This window comes from Homalodisca vitripennis, unplaced genomic scaffold (assembly GCF_021130785.1).
Source record: "Homalodisca vitripennis isolate AUS2020 unplaced genomic scaffold, UT_GWSS_2.1 ScUCBcl_8231;HRSCAF=16255, whole genome shotgun sequence".
In the NCBI taxonomy this organism is placed as follows: Eukaryota; Metazoa; Arthropoda; class Insecta; order Hemiptera; family Cicadellidae; genus Homalodisca; species Homalodisca vitripennis.
Genome location: NW_025784344.1, coordinates 12,979 through 23,452, shown reverse-complemented (window position 1 = coordinate 23,452; position 10,474 = coordinate 12,979). Strand labels below are relative to the sequence as shown.

The following is a 10,474-nucleotide window of genomic DNA, read 5'->3' as shown; positions in this document are numbered from 1 at the left end:
TAGCCTAGTTATGAGTCATTGTTAGACTGGACACGTGTGGCAGGTGAGCCGAGATAGCGAGCTTCCTCTGCGTTTCCAGACTGTATATCCGACATACGCAGAATGTAGTTAAGAATTCCTACTCCTTGATGTGTCTGTAATATTTTTAGTAATTAAAGTGTCATCGCACTCTATCTTAACTACGTATATTTTGATTGCTTATACGGTCGAGCGTAACACAATTTCTTGTTATCACTTTGCGTTTTCATATAGGGTCTACAATAACTATTCTATCGATTGGTGTTTTGCACTGTTAAATATCTACTGCTAATTACAATTTTGGACACGTTTAATTATTTTCCAATGGTATTTAATAAAAGATCACGATCTACTATTCGTAAATGTGTGAAATAGCCTGTCCTGACAAAGAAAAAATATATACTTACGTAGGACCAAAAAGCCTACTTCGGTTAAAAAGTGTCTATTTCAGATCGTTTAAATTCACTTACTATGTCACATTTCAGCTTGCAACCTCGATCAAATTCTAGATTACGTGATTATGCAGTTCTCGGAAATCTACTTTGGTCATAATCGTCTACTATCGGCTTCTGTAATCTATTTTCAGTTTAAAATATTTCCAGTGACATAGTTGTTTGTTTTGTTGTCCTGATGAAGAAAATATACACATACGCTCAGCCAAATGCCACGGAGTGATATACACCATTGTTGAACTTATTATTGCTAATTTAAAAAGAAGCCTAACGTAAAATTTAAAATCTGTAGGTCAGTTCGTTTTCGAGATATCGTGTGTACAGACAGACAGATATACAGAAATGAAAATGTTTAATCGTCACGAGTGATAATTACCTATTTGATAATTAACTACTATTTTGTTAATGCTAAAACATAAAATGTTGTATGATGTTGTAATAACATAAATGAGAGTTGGTCGCACATGAGTTCATGCTATCCTGAAAAATAATGTTCAAATTTAATTAATCATAATATAGCTTAAGCTACTTGCACTAGACTAGATCCTACGGGCTGTTTCACGTAAAATGATGAAATAGACATAGGCAAAACTACACATCCGCCCAGCTGCTGAAATGTCGCTCTGGTATCTTCTTTAAAAAATAAAAATTGTGTTTATTTTAAAGTTTTCTACGATATGTATTAGTAGTTCAAGTTTGCATGATTTACTAATAAACAATATATAAACGCCACATAAATCGTTGCAGTATATGTATACCTTTAATATGGGTCTTGTAAAAATTAATTAGTATTGCCGGTAGGTAGGCTATAATATTGCTGGCAAATAAGTGTATTAGTATCAATAAAATTGTATTTTTTGATGCAAAATACTCAATTGATTGTTACGAAAGGACACCAGGAGTAGGCCTAATACAATTCCAGGAGTACACTATCTCTTATAACCAAAATTGCAAGATATAGCTTAGGGTGGAGTCCAGCACTTTTGAATGTGTAAACATAGATGCTATTAAGCACTATATAGTTTAAATTGTTGTTTCTTAAAATCCATAGCGTTTCAGTTTCATAACAACCAACTGGCTAGCTTACAAAATAAATAATCATTCCTGGGGAAGTTTTGTGTTGTTAATGTGCTTTTGGGTTCATGTAAATAGGCGTATCCAGGGGAGGAGGGTTTGGATGTTGTAACCGCCCTCACCTTTAATACATATATTTAAATTATATTGTAACTTGAGTTAAACTGAAAGTATACTCGTATTTGAACAATTTTTCATAGTTCAGTTTTGTTCTAATTTCTTTTGAAATTTAACTATAACAGCTGACACAAGACTCGTGCGTTGTAATTTTCGGAATGGCGTAGTCCGTTTGCGACCCGAAGGGTTTGACAAATATAATATACACAAACGTTTCCTAACTTCCCGCGCTTCCGGTGAGAGGACAGCGAGTAATGACCATGAACCCCTACAGGTCATCTCTTTTAACGGCTAATTTGTAATAGTCATATCATAGTTCTCATCGCTTTCGTTCTCGGCGCTAGTCACGACTAAAGTCACTAATACACGTATTGGTGGACTTTTGTTATTGATGAGTATTGATGTAGTAGTACTAAAAAAACAAAAATAATACCATAAAACCTCTTAGATATCTTAATTTTACAGTTTTAGAAATATTATAAATTCCTAAAAGGGAATATATTTTACTCTCTGTTTAATATCTCCAGCATTGCTTCAACCAAAACTGTGTAAGACACATACTAAATTAGATGCTTATCAAAACGTGTTTTATAGTTGATCTACCTAAAAAAATTTAAATAATGAAGTTTTAACCCTTTGGTAGTGATGTTTCTTATATGGTAATGGAATGACCCATTTAATTTATTTTATAACATATTTTAATCAACAAAAACTGTAAGACCACAATCAAAGTAAAAAAAAATATCGTGGTCATTTTTAAATAATATACTTGATATAATAATTTTGCATAATTTTTTTGTTTTATTTTGCATTACTAGAACATGTTTTGTTCACATAAATTCCAGGAATATAATATAAACTAATAATACTAACCAAATGTTAATAGAAAGTAAATTTTAACCTCATATTACTCGAAAAATAAACTAGAGGAACTTCATGCAAGCAATTAAAGTTAAACGGTTATAGAAAAACACAATTAGGGCCCTACTTAATTTAATGCCTCAAAATATGTGTAGTTGTATACACAGTAAATACGAGTTTATCCTCTATAAGAATTACAAGTCCATTTTTATTCCAATATTATTTATCAGGAATGGCGTGGATTAAGTTTAAGAAAACACATTTTAAATGTAAACTACATAACATTATAAAGTCTTGAACGATTATAAATTGAGGGTAAGAGTCATTACAAGCCTTTGAGCACATTAACAGAATGATGCTGTTTTGTCTAGCTAGGAATGATACTTATAAGAAATTTACGTTCTTGAAAGGTTCAAGAAAGGATCCGTGTACTTAGTTGAGCTTTTTATTTTTTCACAGGCTTCCTAAAAGATGTAGAGCGTTCTCATTGAACAGGATACGGAGTTGAATTTAGTTCAGTTCTCCCAGCCGATCAGTCCGGCATTTTCTTCAATTAAATGTGCTATTATTTAAAACCATACAGGTTTAATTTAAACATATCGCTGTTTTATTTGTGTCCAAACAACATTTCATCTTTTATTTAAAAATATAGGATAGATAGGTGCTCGTTTAGCACGCTGACGGCACAGAGGCTGGTCGGGGCCGAAACGCGGCATTTCTAGAATTGTGCACCCAAGATTTTGCAAGATCCTTACTTGTACGTGTGGGTCCACATCTTGCAAAATCTTGGGTGCAAAAATTCTATATATAATTCTTTTGTGCGTCACTGATCTCCTGCTAAGCGCATGAACTAATTTTAATGACATTTTTTGTGTGTCTTCAGGTGGATTCAAGAATGGTTTAGATTTACAATCCGGTCAAATTTAAATTGTTTAATTTAATTAGTTTTTTTATTTATACAGTGTTTCAGATTTTGGAATATTTTACATTGATTCAGGAAGACTGCGCTATGCATCGTAATACAAAGTGTACTGATACTTAACAGCTGTTAATACTTTCACCTGAACTTCTTCAAAGAGGCAGAAACATTTGTTCATATTTAAATTTCAGAAAATATTAAACTGTTTTAAAGTGCTTAATCAGTACTATAATGCAGATTTGCAAAAACGAAGTTATTATCTAATTTTAAATTTTGATTGACCCACATAATCAATAAACCATGTAATGCAATGAAAATATTATTTAAACACTGTTATAAAAAACTACCGTATTGTACAAAAGCAGTGAATGTTTGCACATAAGATAATCGAATATGGTTATCTCCCTTGACATTGTGTATGCAATTTTTATTGTAGCGAAAGGAAAGCAAGGGGAGCACACTCTCCTTTATAAATTTTTCTTGATCAGTGAAAACGTCAAAATCACTTCAGTGTCAGAAATTAATCTAAGTTGGATTCCAAAAACTAAACAAATGGGGCGATTTTTTTTGTAAGTGCAACAGCATAATCCAATAGTGTAACCGTTAAATAAGGTCGCAGTAACTTTTAAGTCGCAAGATATATATTTTCTTCATCGGAAAAAGAGGCTAACTATAAAAATGTCGCCTTAAGAATCATAGATCGGAAAAAATTGAAAGGATCGAAAGAAGACGCTGTATGATCGAAGTTGGTTTCCGTTAGTATATATTTATTTCTTGATCGGTGAAAACTCTACAATAGTACCGGAACTTAACGGAACTTGGAGAAAACAGTTTTCTACTTATAACATAGCTGTGGTAGGAAAGATGTATTGAATTTGAATGTTAAATTTAGCTCCAGTTCACTTTTCTTTTATTGCAGCGTCTGTTATCTAACGCTGTCTCAGGCTTGACTCCTAGTATCTCGTTCCTCTGAAGGGATCCAAAGATAGTCAGAAAGTCAGAATGAAATTCAAAATACAAATTTAATGAACCCTTCCCACCATATCTACGTTATGTGTAGAAAAATCGGTTGCTCCACTGTGCTTCAGATCATCGTAGTTGCACTCAGTTGTTGCATATGATGAGAAAATGAGAATACCACTTCATCTATTTTTAGGTGTCTCTGTTGATGTAAAGGTGTTAAAGCTTCGTTTTGAGCTTCTTCGTCGCCGACTTTCTTTGGATCTCTCCAGGATCAAGTTTGAGACAGCGTCAAATACCACACATTTCTATAAAAGGATTGTGAATTGCAGCTAATATTCAACATTCAACCATTCATAAGTGCTTTGACAAAGTAGGCAACGGCCGCCGTGTAACAGCTTGTTGATTTATAAATAAATACATGCCTAATGAGAATAAATCCATATCAGTATTCACATGCAGAACGAGTAATATCATACAGTGTTTATAAAATCTCAGAATAATAACTGATAACCGATTTTGTAAGGTTCTTCCTGATTTCTTTGTATGTCTTTCTTCAAAAGACATACACAAAATGCAGAATAAGAATAAGGAAATAATGATAAGTTAACGAGGAGAAAGCTTAAATTTTAAACAAAACTGTTTTTTGTTATCATAATCCAAAAATAACATACAAAATATTTTTCTTTTACTCGAATTACATGGGTAAATACCAACTTATCAGTAAACGATTATTCCAATGTGATATAGATACCTACTTTAATGTGGTAGAAGTTTGAAATAATATGTTTAGCATATAAGAGAGGTCTTCGGGTCCCGGTTCCGTCAAGTATTATCCTTTGGAAAAACAAATTATAGTAAACAATTTATGGCATGGCTGTCTTCTTCTAGTTTTTAAAAATGCTTTCAAAATCTTAAATTTGTCTTGAAAGCGGTGTAACAATTTTCATTTTTGATTGTACCAAAGGTATCAGTGGAGAAAAGCAGTGTTAAACCATATACCACACAATGGGCTTCCCATTAAGTATTTTTAGCGTGAACTTCAACATCTTGAACCTGAATTGGGTTCTTATTAAAAAATCGTACAAATTAATTTACATTATAGTTTTTTTGAACATATACCGTATATTGATCAAGAACTTCAAAAGGGAATGGTTGTTAGAAAACAAGTGCCCAAGATATTAAGGACTATTTAGGAACTATGTGTATCGAGTCATCAGCCGGATGTGGCAGGAAACAAAACGTAGGTCGGGGACCGGAAGATGAGCAATAAAGAGATTGGGAATGGAATACGGGAGAGCGAGCAGCCAACTTAGTTCGTAGCTCGTGGGATCTCCGCATGGAGCGCGACACCACCGAGTCTGTGTTTTTCACCCAAACCACACATGTAGGAACAACAAAGTCTAAACCGATCTTTTTTAGAAAAAACAATCTATACTAAAAGAATTGGGACTGCTAATTGATATGTGCAGTTTTTAACTGCAATAGTATGATATAATATGTAATCAAGAAGTAAAACAAACTTATGTATAGAGATAACGAAATTGCGACTGCAGTGTCATTGCATTATCCACTGCATACGCCGTGAGTACGGTGGGCTCACACCGCCTTCTACGTAGGACGCAACGCAGGATAGCGATGATCACTCTGCCCCAATGTTATTGGTTATTCTCTGCTTTCCTAATACTTGAGACGTTCATCACTAACATTTTCAGACACTGTTTACGTCATATCGCTCTCTCCCCTACACAAGCAGTAAACCTCTGTGCGCCTGATACTCTTTGATTGTATTACTTTGGAGTTTGCGTAATCCACGCCCCCATCGCCATTCTGCCATCTCATTTGTACATAGTGTTTTCCAATAGAAAAATTGTGTCGCTTGTCCCTTCGGTCGCTTGTCCGCCTCCGCTCAAGTCATACCCTGTATTCTTAAATTGTGTTCACTCATCTGTTGTAATCGTTATAGCTTTGACGCAGTGTCGTAAACTGATGGTTGGGGGGTCGAGGGGAATAGAATCTTCCCAAACAAAATCCTTAAAACTTAAAAATATTGCATAATAGTAATCCGACTTGTTTGCAATAAAGCTAATAAAAGGCTTACTTCTGATCATATACAATTTATTTAAATTTATTCCACAAACCCCTCCACCACACCGTGTGGTGCTCTCTCAAGTCAAAAATCCCCCCAAGCTAGTCCTAGTTACACCACTGCGTTTGTTGTGTTGCACATCACAATTACCTCACCGCAAGTAAAGCACTAACTTTTATATTATTTATATCAAATATCAGTTAACTGTGATCAATGTACATTTGTCATTTTTATTTTAGATGAAATATATTTAGTGTAAAGGAGGTCAAATTATTTTTTAAGTCGAGTAATTGTCTCTTTTGGTCTGTATTACAAATATAATAACAGAGGTTAATACTTGAAGATTGTTACACGCGTCAATATTGTGTGGAATGACAACCCTTTTGTGAGTTACAACTATCACCTACAATGCCTGATCAGGGGCGGCTTTAACCCAGATTTTTAAGAACATGACGTAAATCAACAGGAAGTATTATCGAAAACGGGGTTTGTTTTGTTTATATTCAGAAAAAATCGAGAACAAAAGTTATTACCTATACTGTTTAAACATTTATTTTATATTCTAAGCATCTTGTGAACTGCTAAGTTTTCAGTGTGGCTAAAGATAAACTAAGTTTAAAAGTTTTATTGTTACAAAGAACCTAAATTTTAAATAATATAAACTGAAAGATCACTGAAATCCTAAAAGTAGTAAAATTAGTGAAAGTGGACACTTTTAGGAGGTCAGAATCGTAGAATTTATTTATTAATGTGCCACAACCAATTTGTATGGATAAATATTTGCGTAAAAGAAAAAAATCCTCTGATAATTATAATTAATAAGTTTAAACAGGACATAGAATCTGACGATGGCAGGCCTAACTAAGTAGTATTTCTGAAAAATTTGAGCAAGAAAAGAATAAAAAAAATAAAATTGGATCCGCTTTGCACCTCTAAAACACAAATTTTAGATGTTGTCTTTTTTGATTTGGGTTTAAGTTGTGACAATGGGCCCAATACAGCCCAGTAGTAACGTTTCCACGTCGCAAACACATTATGTTGGGAAACAAAACGATTGTTTCTTAGCTCGTGGTTCCAAAAAGATGCCCTTGGATAGGAATATTCAATTTTAAAAATGAATACCGGATTTTGCTTTGTCTGTAGACATTTTCTTACACAAAGGGCTAATTACTCTGAAGATGTGTTAGTTGGAATAAACTGGGTTACCAATTGATTGGGAAACCATTTAGGAAGTGTAGGGGTGACAAGAAATAAAAGTTCCAATGACCAGGTACCACAAAAAGCATGTTTATCTTCCAAAAAAGTACATGGGTGTGGTGACTACAAAAAATTATACTATCCAAACGCTTGCTCAAAGAAATACAAAAAAAAAATAGTGACATCCTTTTTAAGTTAGTTTATTAGAAAGCAATTATATTTTGCGGATAATCAAAACCATTACTTTGGGCGGGGCACTCCGCCAACCAAAATAACATAAAGCTAATAGGAGTTGCGCAAGAGATTGGGGCAGAAAGCATGAAAATAGGTTGACTATAGGACAGGTGGACAGAGAAGCTGACTCCGAAAGTAATATTACAACCAAAAGGTCTAAAAAAGGAAGTAACAAACTAAACAAAGGCAATTTCAAAGAACTGCTCAGCCTTCTCATCATTGAAAATGAAACCTTAGACAAAAATATTAAAAACTTGCCATAAATGTAATATTATACATCACAAATGAAGCAAAATGATATTATACTAGTTACTAGCAAAGTAATTACTGATCAAATTATTTCTGAAATTAAAGCAGGTAGCAATGATTACAGTATAATAACTGGTGAGGCTCGTGATGAGGGTCCACTGCGAATAGGATGAGAGTCTGTTGCAGATATATTCACGGTTTTAAAGTAAACGAACGATTTTTCTTAGGTTTGTTCAAGCGCACGAGTTAAATACACAGTACTTAGCTAACAAAATTAGAGGGTTTTTAATACATTTTCAGATTAACATTGAAAACTGTGTTAAGCCAATCATTTGATGGAGCCAGTGTCATGTCTGGTGAATATAATGACCTACAAGCTCTGATTCGACAGCTAACCAAAAAACAAAAGCCCATAAATCCATTGCCGTGCCCATAGGCTGAACTTGGTCCTTATTGATGTATGTTGCAAAAAATGTTCGTAGCGTCGATGAAACAATTAGGCTCCTTGAAGATTTATTCTTTTCTATCTTCATGTGCCTTATGGCAGGAAAATATTTTCTTTCAAGAAGAAGACAGCAACTGGTAATAAATACTTATATTTACCACAGCAATGGAACTCAAGGTAGGTTCTCAAATACAAGAGAGTCAATTAAAAAAACTGAATTAACTTCTGTTGTAAATTCTTTAAAAAGATGTGTAGCAACAAGAGAATTATTTTTATTTTTAAAATTTTTATTTTTACTTATATTTGTTCAGTGAAATGTTTTTATTTTGATCCAATTTGAACTACAACATTGAGAATATGATGTAAAAATATTAATATGAATAATAAAAATAATGAACAAATCCTTGTTTTTTTTTAAGTTTAAAGTTATAGCAATTTTTACAAATCATTAGAAAACTAAAATTGATGAGAGAGAGAGAGAGGCCAATTCTTGGACCGAGCAGTTACGTAAGGGCGCCAACACACGGAGACGGGTGCCGGCTATAGACCCACACCTTGCCGCCCCGCCATCGCCACACCAGTGTCCATGTAGTCTAGCAACACTGTAACATATACTCTCCCCAGTGGCGCAATTGGTTAGCGCACGGTACTTATAATACAGTGTTCGTGAGTAATGCCGGGGTTGTGAGTTCGATCCTCACTTGGGGAAGTTATTATATGCATTTTTAACATTCAATTCATTGCAGTCTTTTTTGTCATTATTGTACTTTCAAAGTTACATTTTGTTGACAAACTTTTAATTTCCAAACTTAAAAACGTTTAACCATAGTGCTGGACCCCATGTAAACTTCTTTCATTGGTGTGTGGCCCATTCAGGCAGTTATGCAGACGTTACAAGACATAAAAAATACTAAGATGAGTGGTATATTTATTATACGTTTCATTCTTGTTAGAAATGCCTACTGAGTGATGATTTTTTATTCTTCATTTATATCTTTATGTAAAGAATGAAAAGTGGCATACATTTTGTAATAACAATTTTATTTATGAACACTTATAAGTGGCATAAACAAATGTGAAACAAATTTCAAAAAGCGAAAATGTGTTAAACTTTATTAGGAATAATATCGAGTATATCAAACAAGTAGACAGTGATTCATCATCACCCAGCAAAACCCATAAAAGTAAGGGCATATGAAATTTGTGCATAGGTTTATCCCTAGAGGCCCTAGAGGCTCGCTAAGAAAGGATTCTATAATAAAATAATATTTTTTGTAATAAATGTAATTAAGGAGCCTGTTAGATATAAACCAACCGTTCTATTTAAACATTGTATTATGAAAAAACTATTATATGTTTCATTAATTTAAATTCCAATCACAAATTTGTGCCCAATTATAGCCTTTTAAAACGATAGAATAAACCTTGGAAAGTAACAAACACTTCTGTTCTTATTAGTTTCAATCTTTTTCCCTCCAGACAGGAAAGTTGGAAATGTTAGTCAAAATACACTTTTAGTCATAGGCATTTCAGCAAAAAATACGGGTACTTGATAAGTAGTGTAATATTAAAGTCAAAGTTACTGTTTGACTTTGATTACATATTTGATAGACCGTTATAAAACCCATCTTATTTGTCAAGTTAAAATGTGTCATTTATAAACAATATGCCTCTGGTGTCTCTGTCTTGTAGGATATAGCGTGCGAAGCCGTGGGTAACTGCTAGTATATATATAGTATATTTCAATGCAAAGAAAAATTTGTATTTTATGACATTTTTTTTGTTTATAAATTTAGCAAGAGTGATATAATTTACTTATTTACAATTATATAGTTTTAATTAAAAAAAGTGGTTATAAA

At 33.3% G+C, this 10,474-nt stretch overlaps 1 non-coding gene across 1 annotated transcript; it reads left to right on the top strand.

Annotated features, from left to right (window-relative positions):
• Positions 1-9,232: 9,232 nt before the first annotated feature.
• On the top strand, positions 9,233-9,324 carry Trnai-uau. The gene is given in 2 exon segments: positions 9,233-9,270; positions 9,289-9,324. It is a non-coding gene; the product is annotated as a tRNA-Ile (tRNA).
• The last annotated feature ends 1,150 nt before the right edge of the window (positions 9,325-10,474 follow it).